Consider the following 25405-nt stretch of genomic DNA (forward strand, 5'->3'; position numbering starts at 1 on the left):
TATTCCTTGGTGTGATAATGCACAGGATGTTGGGTGGAACCAGGGAAATATGTGACTGCCTTTGTTGGATTCAGCTACTACTTGATTCACAAACACTCCGGGGGGGGGGGGGGGAAAGAGAGACAGAGAGAGAGAGAGAGGGAGGGAGAGAGAGAGAGAGAAAATTGTTCCTGTTATATCAAAGCAGCCATCCTGGATTTTATAAAGGAAATTTTTTCTTTGTGCCATTCCTTTGTTCAAGTCCGCATTGTAATGTCACATAGGAAGAAGTAATGGGATGGAGTTCGGACTCCTAAGTTCTAATCTTGGCTCTGGCTTTGAGTCCAGCTCCCTCAGAAACCAGACACCCTGTCCAGGCCATAGTTTCTTCATCCAGTTAAGAGGGGCCAAATGCTCACATTGGAATTTTTATTTTGAGGAGTAGATGAGGCCCTGTGTTACAAACATCCAAGATGGCGGCCCGTTCTCTCAGGTGCCTGACACACAGCCTCTGAGGAACAAACCTGGGCTTTTCTTCCCACCTGACCCCCATTGTCTTCCCACCCACAAAAGTTGGATGCATTCGATATCTATTTATAAAATTTCCAGTGTTCTGGAACAATCATTAATCAGGAAGAAAAAGGCCATCTGTGATTCTCTCTGATTCTGTAAGAGATGGCCCCATCTCTTGTATTTTTTAGGAAAAGAATTTTCATTTATTCTGAGGTAATGTTTCTATTTTATATAGGCTTATAAATTTGGATTGAGGGTTGACGTTCATCCATTTCTCTGCACTCAAGGCTAAAATTGGGTTGTGTGTTATGTAAAAGTGTTTGATTATCATATGAGATCACTGCATCTTATGACAATTCTTGGATATCTTAGTAAGGAAAACAATCACCATTGCTTTTTATCTTCTTTAATAACCAATTAAAGCTAATGACTATGGTCATTGACAAGTCTAAACTTATTAAATGACAGAAGCTCAATGAAATTTCATTAAACATCTAGGTCACAATTGATGTCCCAGTACACATTACCCCTCTACTAAAAGCACATTGCTTCTCAAGATCCACTGGGATTCATCTGATTCATTAGTATTTTGGCTTAAATACTTTAAAATAACAAGATCATTTCAAATTTTCTGTACTTTTCCATCCTATTTGGACTGCTTCAAGTCGATGCAACTATTTGTTCTATTTTTATCCTTATCACCTGTGATTTTCATTTTTACCTCCCCCCAATTTACTGAGGAAAGTATTTATTTTAAATACCTGATTTTTATTCTCACTTCCCCCACTTTACTGAGGACAGCAATGGTGTCAAAAAGCAGGGGACTGGTGCAAATATCCGATAACTTGATGACACACAAAGCAAATTACCAGAACCAGAAGTATGACTGGCAAGTTCAACACATTTCCTGTAATGAATATAGTCAACTGTTTTGCACAACCTTGAGTATTTTCCAGAACTAAACAACCACCAACCCACTAAAAGTCGCAAAAAATAGGGAAAGTAGGATAAGTGAAAAAAGGGAATAGCATTAGACAAAATTTAAAGTTTGCTGCCTTATTTTAGGTGTCAGTGAAGTTTAGCTCAGTCATCAAAAGATTGTATCTGTTTTAAGGCTTTCAGTGTACTTTGACAATAGACTTATTCTCTTACAACCTTCCCATGAAGACCATGATAGAGATATTTTTATACAGAAGAAGAAACCAAGTCCCAGGAGAGAGAAAACTTTGTCTAAAGTTACCCCAGGGTAACTGGTGGCGCAGGCGGTTGAGCGCAGTGCTGTGAAGCTGTCTGCAGCCTCTGCAGTGCCTGTACGATCCCCGCCGGCCTCGGCGAACAGACCTCTCTTGTCTCATCCGCTGTTCCCCTCAGCAGTGTATTTCGTCAGTCTGCCTGTTCTGTTCCCTGCACTGTCTCTGGTGAATCCTCTCACTCTCCTGCGCATCTGGCCTTTACCCGAGTTCTTGTATAAATAAATTTTTTTAAAAAATAAAATAAAGTTACCCCAGTGGAACCTAGATTTAATGCCAGGTTTTCAGGTTCCAAGTCCAGCATTTGAGCTGACAATCTAAGCTTGTGTGTGAATCTAGAATGGGTGCACCTGCTCCAGGAAGAGAACAAATTCGAATTTATTGAGTCTGACTCTGCCTCAAACCATTGTAGGCTCTGGCTATGCTATGAGGAAGGTCATTGGCACTTCTCAGATGCAGAAATTGAAACACAGAAATTTTGTCTAAGTTGCCCAGAATTAGCTCAGACCAACCAAGTGGGACAGATGGAATCCAAACCCACCAGCAGCTTCACAACCATTACAGTTGACTGTAGTCCGTGCTCCCACACCTCCTGGCTCTTCGTCTTAGGCCTGGAGTTGAACTCTGTCTTGATATTTTCATTAAGCCAAATATCACACATGCGCATGCACATGTGCACACACATATGGAATATTCAGTATTAGAAAATCGACCTTGGATAGGATCCTTCACCTTCCTGCCATGAGGTTTCACGACTTATAAAACAGGGATAATTATGCAGACTTTTAGAATTTGTTGCTAGAATAAATTAAATCTCACCGGCTTAGAACACACCTGGGAAACGGTAAGACTCATAAAAGTTTATTTCTTTCCTTCCTTTCGGAAATCTGCAGAAGTGGGGCTGCATGGAAGTTACCTAAGGCTGAGGCATGCCCACTCCAGAAAGCCTAGATGGGGAATGACACAGAATGGACTTGTGAATTGCACTGCCAGTTAATTCTGTTCTAGGGATATTAGTTTGTTTCTCAATAATTTCGATATTAATAAAACTTTAATAAAAATAAAAATGTGCCTTATTTTGACAACACTTGACAATCACATTAACTAGCAGGTGAGACAACATTATTATTATTTCTGTTTTTTTTTTTTTTTTTCGTAGAAGAACTGGGGTATAGGCCAGAGGTGCAGGGTTTGAGAGGATTCACCAGAGACAGAGTGGGGAGCAGAACAGATGGATCTACTGAAATACACTGCTGAGGGGGGCAGCGGGCAAGACAGGAGAGGTCTGCTGCACCATGTGGGTCAGTTCCCTGGCCAGGATTGAACTCAGGTGGTAGCGGTGATAATGCTGAGACTTAAACCCTATGCCACCAAGGAGGCCCCATGATTTCTGTTTTATTGAGCCAGAGACTCAAAGAAGCTAAGCCAAGTGTCCCAAGTCCCAAGTCATCATGTCAGGCCTCAGGGCTTTGTCTCCTGATTCCGTGTCTGCAGTCCCTTGTATTGCACCACAGCACAGCACACACATCAAACCAAGAGACATGACCATTAAGAAAAACTAAGTGAGCAAGATCTTAGCCTTGGAGAAAAACCTAAAGGCAAGGGTTGTTACAGGAAGGTGTCACCACCAAGTGCCACCACATCTTCCAAGGGGCAGAAACTGAATAGTGAGCTGATGGCCTGTGACCAGGTTCCAGGAGTTTGCCTTCTGGGGTGGAAGTGTGTGCTGAGGCTGGGGGAGGAGCAATTGTCGGCAGGAAGAACCGCCGTTATTTCTATTCAGAATGAAACCAAAATGACATTTGTCAAAACCATTATTCACATGTTTTGAATGGGCAGCATGTGATAAGGCTAGGTTTGTCACACTGAGAATATGACCTCCTAAGTCACAGACTGCACCTACACGGGGACTTAGAAATGAGGCATAAAAGGGAGAAACAAAACACAAGACTTGAAATGAAAAGGAAATCCTAGCTTTGTGTCTGTGCCCTCTGACCTCTGACCTCCAGACCTCACTTTCTGCAGCTCAGTGGGCCGTTAGTGAGGGTGAGTCAGTGCAGATAAGAACACTGAGAGCTAAAAAATGCTTTGCAAATATAGCGTAGTTTTTTATTTTTATTGGTTTGATGGGGAAAATAAATAATCCGTAATGTCCAGCTATTAGCATTAGAGAAATGGACATGAACTCAGGACTCGGACCTCAGTTCAACAACACATTCTAGAACATCAGTTGCCACACCCATGGAAGCAGGGTGGCCCCGGGCCCCGGGCTGGTGCTGGGACGGTGCCTGCTCTGCCCCTGGGGGACGGGCGAGGGGAGCTGTCTCCAGCCTCGTTCTGCTCTCCTGCTTACCTCCAACCCATCACCGGACACATTACATTGTCTGTTTCTCTAATTTTTGTGCAGAATTTTGTAGGCTGTATATTTCTTAAAGGAAAACTCTGTGTTGCTGCCTTTATCTAAGTATTGCCTGTGCGAGCCAAGGCTCTGGCCTGAATGGAAGCTCTGCAGATGTGCCATGAGTGGTCTCTCCACCCCAGGGGCTCCTATCGAGAGAAGGGCCAGACTCAGCTAGAGAGAGATGAACCTCATATTGGAGAACTGCAGGCAGGCGATTCGTCTCTGCTCTGCCACCCCTTTGTGCTGTGGGCATCTGAGAAAGGGTCGTGGGTGTTAGGAAAGGATTGTCATCTACTTCTGGATCCTCTGGACACCAGACCAGGGACTGAATGCAGCCTTGACCTCAGCCAGTTGCACAAGGGAGACTCCATTTTCACCCTTTCTGAACCCCCAGTCTCATTTTTGTGCCACTTCAAGCCCTTTGACTTTCAGGAACATGCTATGGCTGTTTCACGTCTGCATCCCTGGTGACGTGTTGCTTTGCCTATGTCCAAGGACATTTCTCAAGAGTCACCCACCCATCCCCAACACAGAGACCTCGCTGGAAACAAATTCACGCTTAAAACCATCCAACACACCCCCTGTCTGCTCATCTCTTGTTTCGTCCTGCTAGAGTTTTGAGCTGAACTTTGGCCTGAATGTGTGTGTGTGTTAGGTATGTCATATAGAATCAAAACTGTTTCTTCAGATATCTGCCTTCCATAACAGCACATGACGATGGGAAAACTGGGGTGGGAGGGTGTCTCCACCCCAATACTTCCAGGGCCATGATAGCTCTAGCACAGGCCTGTCAGTGGGTGTTCAGGCCTGACTCCCTGCTGTTTTCTCCCTCCCATGCTGGAGGCAGCACAGGAGGCTGCTGGAGCAGACAACCTGCCCAAGGCCGTGGGCTTAGCCATAGGCTACAGCACTTCTATGAGCTTTGGGTACAACCTCAAGATTTTAATTTGTATCTCAATCAAGTCAATATATAGAACAATTCTATTTACAGACAAGTTAGTAGGGGATCCGGTAGAGAGGCCTGGTTCATGCCCACCTGCTAGCAGGCAAACACAGCAGTCCTCGTCCATCCAGGGCTGTGGGCATGGCGTGGGGATTCTCTGGTTGCAGCTTTTAGCAATGTATTTACTCAGCTGCTAGTGGACCAGCAGCTGGGATCGGGCTCCCCAGTTAGCTATAAGAAAACTACCAGGGACTCATTTATTTACTATTAAACTGTAAGCAATTGGCAGGGCATCTGGTACTGCTTTCCTAGGTTATGGCTGGGTACTCACGAGACTTCGTCGTTAGGAGAGCAGCTGGCGTGTTTAAAATGTGAATTAGGACATTCAGAAGTTTTAGGATCTCAGCGCTGTTTTCTTGTAGAGTAGATGTTAGGTGGAATTAGAACTCATCTTGGAATCTCTGAGGTTCTCCGGATTGAACTTCCCTTGAACTTACACCTGTCTCATTTCTGTTTGCTTTTGCAGGATAAGATTTCCTGGACTGGGGTCTCACAGGGGATTTTGTGGGTGACTGATGTCTATAAAAATAACAGTTGAGTGGGCAGGGAAAATACCTGCTATGGGCAGGTGGGGAAGGGCAGACTATGTTTTAACCTTGATCTTGTCATTGAGTGTCATGACCTCAGGAAAATTAGTGAAATTTTGTGAAATTTGTGAAATTCTCCGTAGAAGTTAATTTTGTCATCTGTTGCGTGGGGGTGATAGCAGGGAACTGCAAGATGGATTTGATGCCAGATAGCCTGCTGTCTCACCTGCGGTGATTGTAGGGGGTGCCCACAAACGGGCCAGGCATTGACTCTGTCTGTTTCCAAGAAATGAAGTGCTTTTTTCCTGATTCCATTCCGTTTACATATTTCATTCACATTTTCCTGGTTCTTGGGCGGTTTAGCTGAGAATATAGATCGTGTTCCCAGTTTTCTTGTCTGCACTTCATTATGGTACATCTCTGTGAAGTCTCACAGTGTATATACAAGGAAGCACCCAGAAGAAATGAACAAGGTATGGATTAAAGCTCATTTTTTAATACACTATTCCATGTTCTAGCACAATTTCTTGTAGATTGTCTTTTATCTACTGAATGATAGTTTTGTGTGTTTTTGAACACTTGTCCAGGTATGTGTGGGTCTATCTCAGACTTCATCCTATTCTGTTGGTCTCTTTGTCTTGATATCACATTACTTTGAATACTGCAGCTTTAAAAGAAATGTAGGAATCTGGGAGTGTTGGAGCCACAACTTGGTTTCACTCAAAGCTGTTCGATTATTCCAGGGCCTTTGCATTTCCGTGTGAATCTAAGAATCAGATTCTAATTTTTGTAAACAAACTGGTTAGGATTACGATTGGGATTCTATTGGCAGAGATTTCATACCTTAAAGATTTTTGGTTCTCTGATTTAGGAGCTAGATAGAGCTCCCTACTTACTTGCGTATCCTTTAATTGTTCTCAGCAATGTTTGCTGTCTTTAGTGCGCATGTCTTGCATATCTTTGGTCACACTTGATCCCTAAGTATGCAGTGTTTTTGTTATGATCGCAATGGTATTGTTTCTTCAACTGGTCATTCTCCCCATTGGATTCCAGGACAAAGAAGAAAGATGAATTAAAATAATCTAACTTCGAGGTTAACATCTGAGTAAGAAGACAGTATAGCAACAGATGTATTCACAGAAAAAATTAAATGGATGGATTTCATTTGAGAATTAAAATTAGTTTTAAAAATATCCAGGTAAAGCCAGCAGGCATGGGAACATTTGGTTCTAGAATGAAAAGAAAAAATATATAAATATGGGAATCACCATACAGAGGTAGCAGTTACAGGTGAGAGTAACACAAAGCATGTGTGTCTGGCAGAGGCCAGGATCTAGAGGGGCTCTGAGGGGCAGGAAAGCATCATGCAGGGCAGGACAGGGTGTCCCGTGGAGCAGAACCCAGAGCTTGTCCATCCAGAGCCGTGACCCTAGGGTATGCTGAAGTCCTTCTGGGTCAGGTGACTTGATGACAGGGTGGCAACCTCAGGTGGTTACATGAATCTTGAGAGTCTGGCGTGTATCTTCACAATGGACTTGCGTGACAATTAGAAAACTCTTTGAATTTTTCCAGAACAGACAAGATTGGGTACTTTCAGGAAAATGGTAAGGAGCTACCTTAAAAAAAACTAAAATGGAAATCCCATATGATACAGCAGTTCCCCTGCTAGGTATGGACCCAAGGAAACTAAAACTCCCACGAACAGACTTCTATGCTCCTGCATTCCCAGCAGCACTGTCCACGCCTGCCTTGGACCCAAACTGAGTGCCCAACGCCAGGCCCTGGAGAAAGACTCTGGACTCTAGACTCGGAGGAATACTAGTCAGCTACTAAAAAAAAAAAAAAAAAAAAAGGTGAAACAGTACCTTTTGGGACAAAATGGATGGGCCTTGAGGTGATGATGCAAAATGAAATGTCAGAAAGTGAAAGAGTCACCGCACGCCTCCGCCGATCTGTGCTGCGTAAATAACCACAGAACACTTAGGTACACAGCGTGGCAAACACGGTTCTTAGACTGTGAAAAATATGCTGGTTGTCAGAGGGAACGGGGCCAGGAGGAGGCAAGAGCGCACTGGCGTGGGTCTTTGGTGGAGGGTGAGTGAAGCATATGCGCATTTGGAGGCATAAAAAACGTGACCCAGCTCTATGTAGGCCTCCTCTGACCCCAATCACCTCCCTATTTAGGGACCCCCCACCCCCTACTCCCATCACAGTGGGCTTCAGCCCTTCAACTTAAGGATTTTTGGAGCTCACAAATATTCAGTCCATAACACCCATGGCTCACGGGAAAACAGAATCTATAGAACAGCTACTAGGCAGAAAATGGAGTTATAAAATTGATATAATCAGGAGAATAATCCACTTGTCCTTGAATTCAATGGTAAACTTGCTGATTATTTCTAATTTTTTTTTGTGCATTCTGATAGCTGTCCTACATGGATGCTATAACATGCAAGTGAAGACAACTGTGTCCTCTCCCACCTCACCCTAAGACTGTCCCTTTGCCCCGTCTTACCTGCTGGCCAGGGCCTGTCTTAGAGTACTGAGTACAACTTGGGATCAAGGGAAACCTTGTGCCTTTCCTGATTCCAGTATACACTGGACATTTTTCAGTGTAATTTGTTTTCAATTTATGTATATTGTTTTCAAATATCATCTTAGATGATGAAGGTTTCTAACAAATATGTATTTGGATATCTAGGGATGAATTCTAAATTTTAATAAACAGGGTGTTTATTGAAATGATCGTTAATTTTTTCTGTTAAAACAATAAATTATATTGATTTTTTAAATGCAGTGTGGGAACAAGCGCTTCTGAATGAGAGCAACTGGGGAAACTTCTTCCTTTTTCTAGTCTGTAGGAGAGTTTGCTTATGACTGGTGTTATTTCTTGATGAAAAGTTCTTTTAGAGTCTACTGGTGAGTCATCTGGATTTGAAGTTTTCTTTGATAGATTTCAATTGTTTATTTATTGTATTTAAAAATTAGGGGCTGTTCAGATTTATTTTTTTCATCTTATGTTAGAACTGGCAATCTGTTTAGGCATTTGTCAATTTTTCAAAACTGTCAGAATTTTTCAAACTGCCCTGTAGAAAGGCTTTCAAACTCCAGCGTGATCTGCTAGCCCTCTTCTTCCTGCCTCCTGTTTTCTTGACCAGTTTCTCCAGAAGCTTCTTCATGGATTAGTGTTTTTAAAGAACACACTTTCGACTGCTCCTCTGTTTGTTTTCTTTGTTGCTAACCTTTTCTTCATTTCTTTATTGTTTCCTCTCTTCCACTTTCTTTGGGCATAAATTTGTAGTTCCTAACATCGTGAAATGGAAGTTTAGAAAATATTTTTCACCCTTTGATCTTTCCCAATATATTTACATGAGACGATACATTCCTACCCCTCACTAATATTTTTATTATTTTATATAAGACATTTTAATGTACACAGAGTTTATTCTTTCATGGGTTCTCCTAGTTTATTTCTTAATGGTTCAACATATATGAATTTTCAAATTATCTCCTGGTTATTGTTACCTTAATTGCACTCTGACTGAAGAACATTCTCTGAATAATTTTTCTTCTTATAAATTTGTCAAGAGTTGCTATTATACCCAGCAGATGGTCAAGTATTAAAAGTAATCCAAGAGGACTAAAAAGAGATGTGTATTTTGTGTATTTGGTTCTGTGTTATATGTGTAGTTGTAGATATTATATGCCATATTAAAATGACATGTTTCCTTTTAAAGGTTATATTATTAGCAGCATGGCAAATTTAGAATTGTTAATTGTATCTGAAAATTGAACTTTTATCATTATGAAATCTTCCTCTTTGTCTCTGGTTGTGCATTTGCCTTAAAGTTTTCCCTTAAACATATGCACACACACACACACAAACCCATACATGCACTCACACATAACAGATGTGGTTACACAGTGATTTCATGGTAAACGTTTATAATTCTTGCACTTCCAATCTTTCTGTATCATTACATTTAAGCCATCTGTTTTAAGTAATATATAGTTGGCTTTTTATTTGCAATGCAGCCTTAACAATCTTTGTTAATTAGAACTTCAGTCATTAACCTTTAATTATGTATAAGTTTTGGTTTAATTCCATCATCTTACAAGTTTCTTTTTTGAATGAATTAAGATTTTTATTTTTAACTTTAATTATCCTCCATCAACTTGGTAGTTTTATGTTCTTTCAATGTATTTTGTTCTTTCTAGTGTTTACCATGGAAATTGTAGTATCAATCTTTGATTTATCAGAATTTAAATTGAGTTACAGCTTTTATGTCTGTTTTAGATGATAGAAAGATCTAGAAAACATAACTCCATTTATTCCTCTCTTGGCTTCTATATGTTATTGCATATAATTTGTATACAAAACATTTTAATATTTGAAATTCCATGGGCAGTTATTGTTTAAACTTTCACTGTTGTTTGAAACTCACTGCATTTTCTTCCTGCTATTATTTTTTTTCTGCATTTCTGAACATCCATAGAGAATCCACAGCAAATCACAAGCCACCTCCACTTTTCCATTTTCCGTGCCAAAAGATCATCCCTGAGAGTTTCCATGAGAATTGGTAGCTGATGATGCAGCTTCTCAGTTTTAGTATCATCTCAGTATGATTTTTTCACTTTCATATCTGAAGATCATTTTTAAGGCTAGTGATCACTATCTGCTGGTGCTGAGCAGAGAACATTCCACTGCTGTCTATCTTCTATGGTTCCTGATTCAAAGCAATTGTATGGGGAATATAAAAATAAAATTTATTAATTAAAAAAAATATAAGTGAAATAAAACCAAAAAAAAAAAAAAAAAAAAACCAAAGTCTGCTCTCATTCTTATTATGGTTTGTTCTAGGCATACTTTTGTTTTTTTCGGGAGGCTTTTATTTTTTCTGCCTTCGTCATCAGTTTCAAAGAATGTTACTGTAATGTTTCTGGTTGTAGTTTTCCTGTTGACTTTAGAAATTTTGTTGAAACGTTGGCTTGTATTTTTCATCTATTTAGGAATTTTTCAATCATTCGTTATCTGTTCAAATATTGTGTCCTTTTCGTCTCTCTCTCATCTCCAGTTTTATAATTTCAGGTCATATGAGATTAATTTGTTACTGTCTCCTCTTTGGTTCTTGAAGATACTAAGCATATAGCCTCTATGTTGGAGATTCTTTGCTCAGCTTGTTACATTCTCATTTCTGTTACGATTCTTTTATCTCCAGTATTACTTTCTTGCTTCTTTGCTAGGATTTCCAGCTCTCTACTGACATCACCCACCAGCTCTCACCTGCGGTCTACCTACTTTATCCGCTGGAACCCTTGGCCTGTTCATGGTAGTTGTTTTAAATTTCTGGTCAGCTCATCCCAATATCTGGTCTTGTTGATTATGATGCTTTTTCTATCCTTCAAATTGTGTATTTTTGTTGCTGCTATTGTTGCATTTCAAAGGTCTTATAATTATTTCTTGATCGCTGGGCCAAGATGTACTGGAATTGCTATAAAAACAGCTTTGAAAAGTGATGGTGAGGTGTGTGTGCAGGAAACCATTTATAGTCCTAGACTGAGTTCAGCTTTTCGTGTGTCTGTGCCTCTGGCGGTGACTTCCACAACTTTTTGTCTCTTTAGGGGGGATGGGATGTCTAGATCAGGCTGGAGTTGAGCACTTCCTTCCTCCCAGCTCAGGTAGGTTCTGATACTATCCCAGTAGGTCAAGCTCTGGTTAACTAGTTTTCCTAAGGGCAAGCCCTTTAAGAAGGACACAACACTCAGGTAGATTCTTGCTTTCTTTTGAGACACTTGCTTTCTCCCTCTCCCTATCAAAACCAGCAGAGGATTTTTCTCTGACATTTAGGGTAATAACTTAGTACCACTACACTTCTACTATAAACATACCAGGTGAGAACCTGGCCAGCCTCTTGCGTACAGGTAAATCTTATGTTTTAAAAACCCCTGGAGTTTTTAACTCTCAGACTTATCCACACTTTATCTTCCAGCTGTTCATCAGCTACGTTTCAGGACATTCTAACCCTGGCACTGATTCTCCCAGATGTTACGCATGAGTCTCTGCTCCAGGGGGCCTGGCACCGTGTGTTCTCCTGTCTGTCTCTCCAACCCTGGGGCAGTGGTTTGCCCTTTACCCGCCTCTCCTTAGGAAGAGTTGTTGATTTTTCAGTCTGTTTAGCTTTTTTGACATTGTTAAGATGGAGTTATGCTTTCCAATTCCTTTCATGCAGAGTCAATGGAAACTAAAAACAAACAAAATTTTTCATATGATTGATTGATTGACATGTAATACATATAATACAAATAACTAATAAATATAACTCTTTCAGGGGCTAAGTTCTTTTCTTACATGTTTGCTGACTTAATCCTCACAATAGCCTTGGAAAATAGATCCCATTTAAGGCACATCTTGCATGAGAAGAAAGGAGGCAGGGATGGATTGGGGTGCTCACTCAGGCTCACGCAATTGCTCAATGGAAGCTCTGAGGTTGGGGAGACATAGTGTGATTCTTCAGCTCATGCTCTTAACTGTCATGCCGTACTGGCCACTGCAGCGTCGTGTGTATTAACACACATTCACACATGTGAGCATTTCTTTGCTGGAAATGACCAAACAAGTTAAAAGAGACTGCTTCTGTTGAGTGTGCTGTTGGGAGGAGGTGTGTGCACAGACCCACCACCTGCATCTCAGTCTCTCCATCATGTTTGAGCACAGGGGAGCCCTGAACAGGGCTGGGGACTTGTCTCCAAGGCCAAGGCTGAAGATATTTATATGCCCCATGATTCTCTACTGCATTGCTAACTGAGGACTTTTCAGAAAGAAAAAAAAAAAAAGGAAAACTAACAGATAAATATTGATATGTATAATTCTTGTAAAAACAAGATTCTAAATATTTAAATTATTTTCACAACTATAACAAATATTAAAAATGAAGTCCCCTAGACTTGGTGGAGAAAGCCCCTCAGATCCTTCCTGCTTCTGTCTACGTGTTTGGCAGGTCAACTCATAAAGTAATCATCCAATCAATAAACACATGCTTTTTGAAATCGTGAACTTAATGCATTTTTAATATTTTATGTGCATGAATTTTAGAGCAGTGCAATACTTGGCAAAGCCAATACTCTTTAAATTTAGGATTATCTTCTAGAGCGCAGTGGAGAGGATTGCCTTTTCTCACTTGGCTCCATTTAGATCTCACTAATCTATCTCCATTTCAGGTTATAGAAATTATTTGATTTTACAGAGAAGCTGTTTCTGATGAAATTCTCCTTATCTTACAGCATCCATCAGGGAGGCCTCTCAAGAGAAAGTCCTCTGCTCTGTGACCAGAGCCCTCCCTCCCCCCAGGAAGGAGGAAGTAGCTCCCTCTGTATTCCAGTAAGACTGGCAGAGGCCACTATTAAATTTAGTATCTCCTATTAGACCCACGTGGTACAGCTTTTAAAAGAGGAAAAGTTGTGTCTGATTTTTGGCATTCCCGATGTCTTTATATGTAGTCATGTATAAAGTATTGGTTGAATGTTGCCAAACATGAAGGGTTCATCAGGGTATTACTGGAAAAGAATAGAAGATAAGGAGCAAGTTGAAATCCAGCTAACAGGAGTGTGACCTCTTGTTATTAGCCCGCTTGGCTCCCTGAGCTTCCTTTCATTGGCTCATGTTCTAGTGGGGTGTTGCCAGCTTAGATGGTAAAAAATAGATAATTTGAAAATGGCTGAACATTATCTGCACTGCGTGTGTTACATTCCAGAACTCTCCACAGAAGCATTGGTGAGCTGCTTTGTGTTATTTGGAAGTGACTTTTAAAAAGGAATGAATGAATGAATGACCACCTTGGCTCAAGGGGTTCGATCCTCGGTAAGGTGCAGGGAACATGCTCCCCACTGAGAGGGCACTAGTGTGGACAGAACCAGGGGCAGGAGAGCCACGAAAGACCCTCCCTTGCAGAGCTGAGGCTGGGACAGGGACCTAGAACTGAAAGAGAGAATAGGAGACACCCTTGTGTGTATTTCCTGTCTCAATCCCACCCGGGCAAGCTCCAAACTCACACGTTGTGGAAAGGATGCTCCCTTACATTTGACATGGTAAAATAGTAATTCTGGGGCCTCCCTAATGGTGCAGTGGTTGAGCGCTGGGCTGCGAAGCTGCCCGCAGCCTCTGCAGCGCCGGTTTGATCCCCGGCCACTGGCGAGGGTCCCACATGGCGCGCAGACCTCTCCTGCCGCCCGCTGCTCCCCTCAGCAGTGTCCTTCGGTCCTTCTGCCTGCTCTGCTCCCCGCTCTGGCTCTGGTGAATTCTCTCACCCTCCTGCGCTTCTGACTGTACCCAGTGCTTGTATAAATAAATAAATAAATCTTTCAAAAAATAGTAATTCTGATTAGAGTGAGAAAAATTAAGCATGTGTATTACAATATGTGGAGTTATGACTAAATGATATAAATACAAACAGCACAACATTAGATTTTGCCTGGGATACAAAGTCTTTGGGTCAAGCCCTTCATTTTACATATGAGAAAACGTGGTTTCAGTTGCAAAGGTAGATCCAGTGAGGGAGCGAGAGTCTGAACTTTTCAATCTGGATTATTTCCTTGTTCAGCCAGACTGATATTTTAAAAATATTTTTTTGACATTTTATTTATTTATTTAATATATTTTTTACATCATTCTTCATCTCTGCACAATGTATGCACTCTCATCTCGGTTATAGTTCTGTAAAATTCCCACCACCCTTGTTTTGATCCCACTCCCTTCTCCCCCACAGTGTGTCTCTGGTTTATAGTTGCTTGTTGATTTTGATTTTTACTTTATTAAAATTAGTCTTTTTCCTGGTCCCTTATTTAGGTTTTCTAAATTCCTGCTATGACTGAGACCATCCGGTATTTTTCTTTTTCTTTCCGGCTTATTTCTCTGAGCATGATCCCTTTTTCAGCATGATGCTCAGAGATGGGATCATACTTAAAAATATTATTATATGAAGCTAAGTCTCTGCATTTGAATTCAATGGGGTTGATTGACTTTTGTGCATTCTGCTTGTTCCTTTCCTTACTAATGCTAAACTGTGCAGTCTTATTACCTCTCCACACCTTCATTATTTCTATGAAAATTCCTTAGATAAATTCTCCTCAGTGTAATAAGGCTTTTTTTTTTCTGATTTCATTTAAATACATATTCAAGGAAAGTCGTATTTTCTATAATAAGTCGTGTTGTCTATGGCATATTTTCCCTAACCTTCCTAAAGTGCTGTTGGAGCCAGCTCTTCACTGCTTTTCCTGAGAACAATCTAGCACTGAGTCCTTGAGACTGTGATTCCTGCCAGGCTGGGCACATGGAAAAAATGCAAATTAACTCAGCACAAACTGGGAAGGCTTGCTTCAATAGTTCTGAAACTGAATAGCAATAGTTCCTGTCTCAAACCTTGTCTCTAGTGTTTACTAGAAATTACTGCCCAGACCTCCAAGGACACTCTGTGATGGGCAGAGTCTCATCAACACTTCGTTTTGTAGATGAGAAAGAAAGGCTTTCTAGCAGGAGTTGCAGACTTTCAAAGATAATGTTTAACCACAGGCATCAGGGGTCAGAGGGATCTGCCCTTTACTTCTCTTTTCAACAATTCACACTGTATTTTAAAATCGATGTTGAAGTCATTGCTGCTGGCCCGTGGCAGATGAGAGCACTGGCTTTGTATTTTGAGAAACTGACATATAGACTTTGTCACTGACATGTGGCTCATCGAGCCACTTGTACCCCAATTAAATTAGGCAAACATTGACTTGCAAAGTGTTTCATGTGAAAACTATAGCCTTCATTAACAAATCAAATCTGTGCATCGCCAGCCTTTGAGTGTAGGAGAAAGTTGTTTAGAAGTGAAGGAGCTAGATCTTCAGACTGACCTGCTTCTCAGGACATTCCCTTTGCACTGGAATCACTCGGTAATTACCCGGCACCAGCGCTCTGCCCACCCCCGCAGAGCACAGGAACAGCCTGTGCCCTAAATTCTCTGCAGTGGGACTCAGACAAGGGCAACGCATTCTAAGCAATCACACTGAATGAGCTGAAACCTGACAATTTAGTTGGTAAGCCCTTGCCACATCCTCTGGGGTCCGCACTGCCCCGTTATGGCTGACATAGGTCCATGTAGACCCCTACCATAGGCAAGGGAGGACTGATTTGGGCAGAAAGTTGCCCTCCCTGCCACATGTCTATTTTCAGAGATCTCATTTCCTCCCAGGAGGCATTCCTTGCCCCGCTGAATCTTCAATGCACCTGTTTTATGGACCAGGATGTGTCTCTGAGAAATGGCCTGCAGAACACTATGTGTGAAGCTCTCATCCTATGGCGGCCTAATATGTCTCTTGGTTATTGTAATGACTCCCCAGCTGGGAAGCTTCTTTCCTTGCAGTCCTTCATGCAAGGACTTTGATGGTGCATTGGAATGAACAGTGTCTTTCCAAAGTTCGTATAAATAAGGAACCTCAGAATGTAACCTTATTTGGAAATAGAGTCTTTGTACAAAGAGGGTCTTTCCAGAAATAAGGTCTTCATGAAGATGGTGGTGGATTGGCTTTGGATGGGTCATCAGCCGATGATTGATGTCCTTAAAGAAGAGAAAAGTTATAGGCAGGCACCCAGGGAGAATGACTTGTGATGACAGAGGCAGATTCAAGGTCCAGGCCAAGGGACACGGAGGACTGACGATTGTCACGAGAAGTCAGGAGAGAAGTCAGGGAGCTGGCTGCCTAAGCCCCTGGCAGGAACCACCATGTGGCCTCCTGGATCTTGCACTTCCCGCCTCCATTACTGAGATTGAATGGATTGTCGTTATTTCAAGCCTCTTCTGGGATAACCAGCCATAGCACCTTCGGATACATATTGGAAAAATGTAGCTGAACTGGAGCTGGACTAATGAAAGGCTGAAGAAGTTTTGCACAAAATAACATTTGATCCCACTCACTTTATAATAAAGCTGGCAAACATTTTGTATTATCCATTACTTACACATTTATAAAATGTGACTATAAATGTAGGTACGTTTATATATATAAAATGAACATCCATATTTGATCAGTATGTAGAGTTTTAAAATATCAATGACTTCTGATTCTTGGAATACACCAGAAAGCAGATACACCAGTATCACAGGCCAGGGACACGAGCTGGGGGGTCCGCAGGAAGCCACAGTGACTCCCCGAAGATGGCTCTTCCGGTTGGTTGGTGGCACAGCTGGGTTGGAATTCTGAGCTCCTAGTTCTTGCAGGATTCTTTGACTATTCTTTGAATGCATTTTGAGATCAAAATACATTTTCACCTGAAAGAGGAAAGAACTGAGGAGCAAAAATAGTCACTTCCCCACGATGCTGAGCATTGAGGGCAGACAAATCCGAAAGCAGGACCTTCTGAGACTGTACGCCAAGGCACTAGCATCTATTGACTCCCCCCCCACCCCTCCATGAGATCAAGAATCAAGTACTCAGGTTGTAAAAAATGTCCACTGTGACCTCTCAGTAGCTAATTCCATAAAATAAAAAAAAAAGCAGAGAAAATAAGTTGTTTTGATCACCTTTTGATGAAATGTTTGCAGATGTAAATAGTTTGGGTGCCTCAGTCCACCCAGAATTAGCGTGGCAGAATGGAGATTCAGCCATCCTGAATCCCATTTTATAGCTACTTTGTTCCATCTGACTTGAAATGCTTTACCTGAAATTAATCTTTCCATTAATTGATATGAACCAAAAATCCTTGAAATACTCAGGGATCACTTGGATGCAATGTGTCTTGATTTGGAAGGGTCCGCAGAGGCCTGCCTTGCCCCTGGGCCCCACTGAGCGAGCTGGCGGCCTCAGACCCCGCAGGGCCTTTTACCTCCTTTAAAGGGTCTGTGAAGCACTGGCCGCCATCTTTCTGAGGTCTCGTCAGTGGATTTCCCGGCCATACATTAGACTTTATCTTTATCCTAAGGTATTTTTTCCTGAGGCTATCAATTTGATCTTTGCTCTGAGGCCCTTTCTTCATCTGAGAGTATTCTGTTGGGAGAGACTAGAGATAAAATTTAGTTTTACTTTGAATCCAACCAGTCCTGGATATTTCATATTTTCTTTAAAATTGCTGAAAGAAAACAGAGATTATTTTTGCTTTTTTTTTAGCTCCTCTCTATTTTTATCTTATACATGACAAGAAAGAAACCAAGCGAAAGTTTAAAGCAACTTGTCTTAAAACCTGCTTGAGAAAATCTACCAGTTTGCTGGTATATGTTTTTTTTAAAAATTATTTATTCATAGATACAAGAGCTGGGGTGCAGACCAGAGGTATGGGGGGGGTAAGGGGATTCACCAGAGACAGAGTGGGGAGCAGAACAGGTAGATCTACTGAAATACACTGCTGAGGGGAGCAGCAGGGGAGACAGGAGAGGTCTGCTGTGCCATGTGGGTCAGCTCCCCAGCCAGGGATCAAACTGGTGCTGGCGATATCTTGATAGTGCTGAGACTTTAACTCCTGAGCCACCAGAGAGGCCCCTTGTTAGTGTATGTTTTAATTTATATTAGAAGGTGAACAAGCTCAGAACAAGTTGCGCTGAATTACGGCCCTGGCACTTCCTCTGGTGATGCCTCAGCCTTGCCTGGGGAACCAGGTGCCCTGCTCCCCAGAGCTGCCTGTGGGGCACCGGGAGGACTGTTCTTCTGCAGGACACCGCTCAGGACTCCCTCTGCCGCCTTCCCTGCTCATTATGTTTTCTAGTCTCTTTGCCAAAAGGACTCCTTCATAGGCATCAAAGACTACAAAAATAATACCCAGAAGTGAACATTTTTCTAATTCTGTAGGCAGACTTAGCAACTTCTAGGTAGTACTTGCTCCGTGCTAATAGAATGAATTCCTTACTGCCCTTCTCTCCAAATAATTTACCAGAAATGCCAACTGCCTTTTATCTCTACGTAGTCTCGCTCCTCATTGCCTGGCACAATACTTGGTCCATTGTAGGCACCTGGTAAATATTTCTTGCATGGATATTCGAACTGCATGAGTCTGTTTGTCTGCTTCGCTGGAGTGTGAGCTCATGATCCCAGAGTCTGTGTCTTATTCATTTATTCACCACAGCCCTAGAATGCTTGGTCACACATAGTAGGTACTCATCAGGAAGTTTGGGGACTAGCAGTTTGTGGCTGAATCATTCTACTCTCTGAGCTACAACCATGATTTCATAAGCATAAAAGGCTTTGATAAGAGACAAGGGGAGAGCTGGTATTAGTATAGATGTTTTTCCTCCCCATATAATCACAAATTCTCACCCAGACATACAAAGCCTGCGAGGAGCTACAGCAGCAGAAGATGGTGCATTTCATTTGTATTCAGAAGCGTTGCCATCTTCCCTTCCGCTGTGGCCTGGGCTCACACGACAGAGCTGAAAGGAAGTTTAGGAATCCCAAAGCCGTGTTCACTCAATATGCAGGTGGTGTTCACAGGGAGATGCAGCAGAAATGACGGATTTCCATGCTCTCCGAAGCCTGTCACCTTCCCTCTGTTCAGCCTCATAGAGATTCATGGTCTTCGGGAAGATTTCTCGTGCAGGTGATTTTTCTTTCCACTTGAATTATCTCGATAATTAAATGGTATCTAAACATTTCCAAGTAAAACCCATATATTTCCAAGAAGTAATTTCATATTTCTTCACCCCAGAGCAATTTTAAGCTTAAAATCCTTTTAATCCAGTTCAGTAGCGACTTGTGTGTCTTTGACTCTGCTCCAAACGCAGGCGAGGTGCTGTGGGAAGCATCATTTGACTGATTGCACCTGGGGCAGCAGAGGTGTGGTTGTGGATGAACCACTTAACCCCCCGGCTCCTCCCAAACAAATGCCCCTAAATTTCATGGCAACATACTCTGGCAAGGAGATTTCAAAAGCATATGAATTTGTTGACCAGGTACTGTCCTCCTGGGGCACAAGCAGGATGATTCCAATTACTTGGTGTGATTTACCTAAATTTAGATAATTTCCATAGAATGTTTTTAGGGCACAGTAGCCCTTTATAATTTGAAGGGGGTAAGGAGGCTGGGTTCCACAGATTTGGAAATGCTAGCCACCATAACATCCTCCTAAAGAGGTTTTTGTAATGTTGCATTGTGCACGTTTTGAGAAATGTTGATCTAAAAATACCTAGAAAAGATGTTTTTACTCTAAAGGGTTGTTTCTGACATTGTTGGCTTCATGCTAGTGGATACACTTTATGAAATGAGGTTCCGATGGAGTCCTGTCTACACCCAGAGACACAGGAGTGGCCAATAGGACAAGTCAGTTCTCAACCTTTTTTGTTGGTGGATCTGAGCCAGTGTAGCCAGACAGTCTCTGCTTGCTGTCCCCAGTCTGGGTGGGATGGGTGTGGGTATCTTCTGATGTTCAGAATCTATATTATGAGTGAGACAGCCTCTACTCATGCGTTTTCTCAAAGTTGGGCCCTTTTGATTTCACTTGATGCAGGAAATGTGGGAAATTCCTGCAGCTTGAACTTGAACCTATGCAAATAGGGTTCAAGATCACTATCAAGAGTCTGATTGAGTGAACAGATGTACAAGTAGTGCTTCTTAGATGGATGTCAAGTAGAGGACCATGGGATTCTTGGAGTCAACTGGGAGGCAAGGAAATTTGCTGGGCATGTCATGATGATTCTGTACCTGCAGATGATTCTAAAACCCTCCTTTGATCTCAGATCATGAGAAACTACTGGAAGGCGTAGAAAGTGTGGTGATGAACAACGATCTCATTAGATTTTCCAGACTTGAATTCTGTTGGCCCTGACAATAGAGACCCTCAGCAAATGGCAGACTACTTTGGCTGCAATATAATACATAGCATAGACTCCTTTTGACTTGATTTATTAATCTTGGGGTCCTTGAACTATCTGGGAAGAACAAGTTCTATAGGAGAATAGTTCAGTGATTCGGGAACCATATTCTTCTATTGCACTTTCTCTTAGGTGACCCCTTATTGCATGGCTTGATGCTGAAAATGTTGCATTTCAACCTTCAGCTCTTGTGTGCAATGTATTTCTCTGGAAGATTCTCTGTGTGTTTCTCAGCTGAGTGATCTTACCATGAGGATTTTTTTCCTTTAGACTGTCAAAAGAAGAGGAGTCTTAATGCCCTTTTGTTAAGCACAGAAGATGAGGCTACTGTTGCTGAAAGCCTCAGTTAAAAATAGATTTTTTATTATTTCCCAAAGTAATGTGATTTGAGTACTTAAAGAAAAGAAATTTTAGGGTTTATTTTTTGCCAAAGGATCTAAAGGAGAATGTATTATTATAGCATAAATGGGATATTATCTACCTAAGGCTGATATTGCATAATTTATATATCATGCAGATTGTAGCAGTATCAAAGAGTATCAATAAGTGATAAATGTATCAGTCCAAACATTTTCAGTTGCAAGTGATAGAAAATTCTACCCAAATCAATTTAAAGAAAAGCATATATTCATTCCTTTTACTGAAAAATTCAGAGGTATTGCCAAGGTCTCATTTATTTGATAAATGTCTGTATATCTCTTTTCAAAGATACTTAACTGGGCCAGCCCAAGTGCTGATGCATTTTTCTGATGCATAGTGCTCAGGGCTTCCATACCAACATCCCATTAACTTGGCAACTCCAGTAGAAGGAGGTGTCCTCCTTGATGGTGCCAGAAAATACCTTAGGTATGGATCTTGTTGATCGGGTATAACCTGCCCTTTCTAGCCAAAACTCTATATCATCCTTCAGTGTCTTCACTGCATCTGAATCATCTGCCATACCTGGAATAGGGAGGCAGATCCAGCCTCACCAGAGCAAGGTGGAAATTGTTAGGGATAGATGAGATTCCAGAGAACTGCTGTTAAACAGCAATACAATGCCCTCTCTGCTCGCTGTTATTATTGTTTGCATTCCAGGGAAAAAGCGAGTAGGGCATAAGGAACTTGAATTCCACCATCCCACGAAAATCTCCACATAAGGGAGGGATACATCTTCTGCTTGTTGAGTGGCACAGGAATTTAACACAAACAGCACTTGTTCCTTCTACAGCCAGCATGGAAAGGTGGAAGAGGATAAAATAACTGCCCCAAGCAGTCTCATTCAAGTGCCTGAAGAATTAAAAGGGGCATGAGAGTTCCTGGTCCACAGCACTTCTGAAATTCTGCTCTGATTTTACCCAGCAAAGAGAATGTTCTTTGACTGGGCTTTGCTTCCGCTCTCTAAGATGGCTCTCCAGAGTCCTCCAGAGCTCTTTGCTCCACACGCTGGGAGCTCACTTCCTTCCCTGTCATCCTCCTTGGCCACAGATGAAGAGGACATTTGAGAATAAATCCTGGCGACTGAATGGTTTTCTCAGACTTGTTCCTACCTGGAGTCCCAGAGGACGTTTTGGGTTGGGGATGGATACAGGCTCTTTGAGCCCCAGCTGGCAGTATCATTGCCAGAACAGTTTGTTCAAATACTTTGTGTTTCTTTTGTGTGCAAAAATTTGGATCAATATCATGTGATAAAAAGCACATCTCTTGTGTAATTCTTTTAGAGGAATTATTTACACTCCCAATAATTATCTATATAATTAAGTATACATTGAGTATATATGTGTTATGTATATATGTGGGTATACATACACATCCGTGTATGCACACATGCATGCACATAACCTTGAGGGCATGTAGGGTTACTTGAGGCCATGTCCTTTTCTTTTAGGAGTGATTATATCCCACGGAAAAGGCTCTTCTTGCTACTACCCACACCTACTTGTGAATCTTACTAAGGTCATGCCCTCTCATGAGTCGGACCCCATGCCTGAGTCTTACTGTCTTTTCAAACCCAGCATTGTGCTCGGTTTTGAACTTTACTGCAGGAGATGAGAAAGTGTTTTACTTTCAAACTCTTCAATATTTTTGAGAACACTATATTCTTTTTCCAGTTCTGCTTGCAAACTAGCCTCTTCCTCCCTGAGCTCATCTCATAATACAAAATCAAATGCAGGCAGAAACAACCAGATCACCCCATGGGCATTGTGCCTCTCCATCTTCCTGCCCAAATTTCTGTTCATGAGGTTTATTTTCTGCCTTCTATGTTACAGCAGATGAGATTTACAAAATTCCATCTACCGCATAACAGGGTTTTCACTTTTTAAATTGCCCTTAATGCTTTCCTGGTTGCCTGACATATAGTTCTAAAGCCATGGCTCATTTTGGAGCTGTTGCCATCGCCAGTAGCTTACACCAGTGTTTGTTTTCTTGTTCATGAATTAGATATTCTGAGGGTCTCTGCTTCAAGATGCTGTTTGAGTTCACTTCTGATTTGCATGCCTTGCATTCTGGTCCACTGGGTCTCCAGGACATACATTTCCCATGGTGGATGGAAGATGTTCAGAAAGAGTAAAGGCAGATATTGAGTGTCTCTAAAGATTAGAGCTCATCAGTGACAGTGTCATATCCTTACAAATTCCATTTGCAAGGATCCCACATAAAAGTAAGACATAAGGACAACCCCACATGAAAGAGGGATCCACCATGGCAAAGGTAGGGAAGAAAGAAAATACATCAACAGATGATAAAATCTGCTAGAGAGCGAGAGTGATCCAAGGGTTGATTTTTGGAACATGCAGTTATTGAAGGTCTGGGGGCAGAAGGTCTGACTCATTTCTTATTGTTGTTGCTCTGAGGAACATTACAGTGGTGACTTAGTGGCAGAGCCCTAAATGTCACTGGTTTTCAATACCTGCCTACAATTGGCAGATTCAACTTTTTCTTTTTTTTTTTTTTTTGAAAAATTGTGTCTGCTGTTGCCCCACCACATTTTCTAATACACTCCCCACATTTTAGCTACACTTTCACATAGAGCAGTGATTATGGATTGTGATCATGTAGGTAAGACTTTGTTCTGTATTTAATTTTTTCTAGAATCCTGAGTCAGAGCAATATTCCCCCAATAAATATCTTGAAAAAATTCTCATCTTTAGAAAAGTGGAAAGCATGGTGTTAACTCTATCCATCAGCGTCTGATCAGGAAGAGAAAATAACATTAATCTCACAGAGAGAATTCAGCACAGGAGAACTGGCAAATAGATGCCAGAGAATGGATAAATTGTTCAAGGAGAACCGGGGCCAGGGAGTTTGTACTCAGACTTTGAAGAGCTGTGTGGAATAGGTGCCTCAGGAATTTGCGGGGAGGGGGGGTTTCCATGGGATGATGGGCTGAAGGTTGGCTCAGCTGGGGTGTCTGCAAGGGTTCAGTGAGGTGGGTGATTTGAGCATCCAAGAAAGGAAGCTGGGACCAACTACTACTGCAAATCATTGCCTGTTTAGTTGGAGAAGCTTTGCTGGGAGAAGTGGGCGGGAAGGCAGGTCAACAGGGGGGATCAAGTCTCTTCTCCAGCTGGCAAGCACCCCTCAGCCTCCTGCCTCCCCCTGGTGCTAGAGCCTCATGGGGAGCGAGCTGGGTGGGGGAGATGGTGCGCTGAGTCCCACGCCCAGTGTCACAAGCAGATGAGATAGTAACTTGGGCTTCAATACCCAGCACACAGTGCACAACCAGGTACACTTCACACCGGGATTATGCATCAGTTCTTTAAAAGTTGGTCTCATTTTCTTTATCTGCTTTTTATTTCCTGAACCATTTAAAGTAATCTCTCACCCCTAAGTAATTTAGCAGGTACCTCCTAAAGGACCTATTCCTACTAACACGCAGGAAAAAATTAGCCAAAATATCCATAATCCCGTCAGTACAACCCATGTGGAAGCTCCTTCAATGAGCCCTCAAATGCCATTTATAAATGCTACTTTTTTCTTGATTCCAGATTCAATCAAGGGCTGAACATTGCATTTGATTGTTAGATTCTTGAGTCATTTCAGATGTTTTGAACTGGAATTAAAATTGCTGAGGAGTCAAAGCCGTTTCTTCAAAAAATAGGAAGTTCCTCCTTGCAGATTTTGAAAGCACATTTCCTATGTTGTAGGTGGGAACACCACGCAGCAGGTGCTGTGTGCCTGTCATGACAGGCAGACTCCAGCGCCAGCGGGACCCCTCTGAGTGATGCTAGCTTTGGCCTCCTGGCTGGAGGGGTGAGCCCCTGGTGTCTCCATTTTTGAGGTAGCTATTTCCTTTTGCAGTTAGGAGTCTCTGAGACTGTGTAAGTGCCTTTCCTCCTAGCAATTTTTCACAACTTTTCTTTTCTTTTTTTTTTTTTAATATAGAGGCATGTTTTTATTTATTTATTTATTTTATTTGTTTGTTTGTTTTGTTTATACATGCACTGGGTCCAGTCAGAAGTGCAGGAGGGTGAGAGAATTCACCAGAGCCAGAGCGGGGAGCAGAGCAGGCAGAAGGACCGAAGGACACTGCTGAGGGGAGCAGCGGGCGGCAGGAGAGGTCTGCGCGCCATGTGGGACCCTCCTCAGGTGGCCGGGGAGCAGCCGGGGATCGAACCGGCGCCGCAGAGGCCGCGGGCAGCTTCGCAACCCAGCGCTCAACCGCTGCGCCACCAGGGAGGCCCACAACTTTTATTTTCCATCAGTGATCCTGGCCTGAATCAATTAATAGATTGGTGGTTGCAAAGTAGTGATTTTTCTAACGACGCTTTCTGGTATGTTTATGAGCTGATCTTCTCTCCATTTCCACCCTTCCTCTCCCTGTCTTTCCTCCATAACATTATGGAAATATGAATTTTTAAAAATTCAGTGTTCTAACTCATTTTCAAAATTATTCTTTTTATGTCCAAATTATCATACAT

This window comes from Talpa europaea, assembly GCF_964194135.1.
Source record: "Talpa europaea genome assembly, chromosome: 6".
Classification (NCBI taxonomy): Eukaryota; Metazoa; Chordata; class Mammalia; order Eulipotyphla; family Talpidae; genus Talpa; species Talpa europaea.